This window comes from Pelodiscus sinensis, chromosome 3 (genome assembly GCF_049634645.1).
Source record: "Pelodiscus sinensis isolate JC-2024 chromosome 3, ASM4963464v1, whole genome shotgun sequence".
Lineage (NCBI taxonomy): Eukaryota > Metazoa > Chordata > Testudines > Trionychidae > Pelodiscus > Pelodiscus sinensis.
The window spans coordinates 68,422,408-68,424,924 of record NC_134713.1 but is presented as its reverse complement, the minus strand read 5'-3'; the positions used below and the strand labels follow the sequence as shown (position 1 = coordinate 68,424,924).

Below are 2,517 nucleotides of genomic sequence, written 5' to 3'. Positions count from 1 at the left end.
AACTTTTCCTCCTGACTAGAATGTCATGCAGGCCTCTGGAAGTCTGCCTTTTTTTTCATGCTTGAAGTATGTGCTGAGGAGTGGGTTGGTTCTACTGATTATATAGAAAGTCATTGTTCTGCTGAATGCAATTGATGGCATGTACCAGTTTTCTAAATTTGTTTCTCAAGGGATAAGTCTTGTCATCTTTTAGATCACTCATCACAGAAGAAATCACATTCATCTTGCAGGTCTAATTCTCTAAAGGATCATGGCAAATGATTTGGTCATAGGCTTGGTGTCATATTATGGCTTATCATCCCCATAGTCACAGCCTTAATTAGAGCCTTGAACAACTCTCATACTTTAATTTGTTTTTTGGCATTTGTGCTGTCCAATTCACAGTAGTTCTTCCTTAGCAGCTGCTTGTTACTGATGAGCGTCCATGTTTTCCTTTCACCCTTCAAATGCATCAATTTGTCTTGGCTGAGTTTATTTATAGCTATCAGCATTAGGTCTCTTGCCTGCAAAACCCGAGACAGACCTTTCAGTTCTCCAGAGAATCCAATATCAAGCTTAGATTTAAGAAGACCTGGCAGATAGCTCTTCCATAAACTTGACGAGGTGCTTGTCCTCTGACTTGTCATCTTTGGCTCTAGAAAACTGAATATGAATACCAAGTAGCATTTACAATTTTGAAGCTGGAGCTAATCCATGTCACACCAGATGTCTTCTTTGCTGCTGCTTCTATTTTTTAAACGCATACCCTTAGTTCAGCAGATGCCTTTGCAAGCCCTTTTTTGGTTTTTGGCTGATTTGCTAACCATCCCCACTCCCTGGACAATCTGGCTATAAAACTGGAGGTGGTATATTTTTGTATTGTTTCATATGACATCTAGTGATGGCTTCAGCTTGGAATTTGAGCAGTGCCATCCTATCAGTCAAGGGAATTTTTCTTTCCGTTTAGTGAATATGACGGATTGATCACTCAATATTACAGAAATACCATCCAAGTAAAACCCAATTAAATTCTGTGCCAGGAGAAGTTCATCTACTTCATGAGATAAAAGACAAGAGAACAATGCAGAGCTGGTCCCAGTAGCAATTGTAATCTCCAAGCCTATTATAAATGGTCAAGAAAAATATAAGTGGCTGCTTTCACCAAATGAACACTCTCAGTTTATGAACTGACATGGTTCTGCAGTTCAATTTATTTTTTATTCTGGCAAGATAGACTAGAAGACAAGCTTATTTGATGCTGTCAGTCTGCTTTAAATTAATCGGCTTGGCCAGAAATAACTATGATTTCCATACATATGACATCTGACTGCAAAACTTCTCTGATACTAAGGCTTTTTATATTTTGCATTATCGTAAGACAAATATGCTCCCTAACTGAGGAGTATTGCAGTAAAGCAATTTGCAATCCAGACAGCATATTTTCTTTTACTAAGTAAATACTCCTCCTCTTTAAAGTCTCTGCTTTATTGTGTCTTAGAACTGGATAGTTTCACAGTAAGCACTAGTTAATATATGTTCAAACAACTCCCACAAATGATGGTTGTGTTTTTGATGTGCTCTTCCTAAGTGTACAAGTTGTTCCCATCATCCACTTCCTGGAAGATGTTGTTTCATTCTCAGCATGGGATGTGCAGACAGACTTTGGGCTTCCTGGCAGATTGACTTGCTCAGTATATCTTTGGGCACCAGCCAGCTATTCCTGTCTTGAAGTGTAAAACACTCCAACCTTCCAATTGCCATTATTACCAGTCAGGGTACCAAAAGGGGTTGGGGAGAGCTTAGCTCTCCTACTTTTTACCACAGTAAGGAACTGATTTTATTTCCTGTGGTTTACCACTGTTAAGAACTGCCCAGTCATATAATAAATGGTTAGTCACACAAATGCACCTGAGAGGCTTTTTATGAAATATTATGCATGATCACCACACTGCTAGAATGTTCACGCCTGTTACTGCAAAGGACAAAACTTGAAGAAAACCTAATCCAGGTCAGAGTCAGCCTGTCCAGCACAGGGTTCAGCTAGACACAGCCCCACAGAAGTATTTCCCAGACCATGGACTTTGTATCCAGTTTGTCAAGGTCACATAGTCTCATGTAAAATACGTTTTACATACTTGTAAAATAACTGGTCCCAAACCAAAATAAGTAAACAATTAAGACAGCTACTACAAATAATTTATTTAAAATATCTCAGTCAAGGCATGTTAGTTTGGAATGAGATAAAAGTAGATAAGTCAAAGCAAGATTCACTATTAATCAAAGTTTTCCTGCTATAATAGTAGATGAGAAAACACTAACACATATAAGCCCAAAGAATAACTCCTGGAACCTGGGACAAGTAAAGAGCAACATTTTTAAAATCCATTAGGGTCCAGCTCTTTATATCTAAATTTCCTCTTTAGCTATGACAGATGCTACAGGAAAATCTTTGATATTAGAGTTGGATGAATTTCTTTAATTTTTTTAAATTTAACATTTTTTTGCAGACAAATTTCATATTTCTGTGTGGAAAATGTT

The 2,517-nt window shown here is 37.7% G+C and overlaps 1 non-coding gene across 1 annotated transcript; it reads right to left on the bottom strand.

Moving 5' to 3' along the window:
* Positions 1–1,895: 1,895 nt before the first annotated feature.
* On the bottom strand, positions 1,896–2,055 carry LOC112545043 (small Cajal body-specific RNA 16). Its single transcript, XR_003088429.2, has one exon.
* Positions 2,056–2,517: the final 462 nt, after the last annotated feature.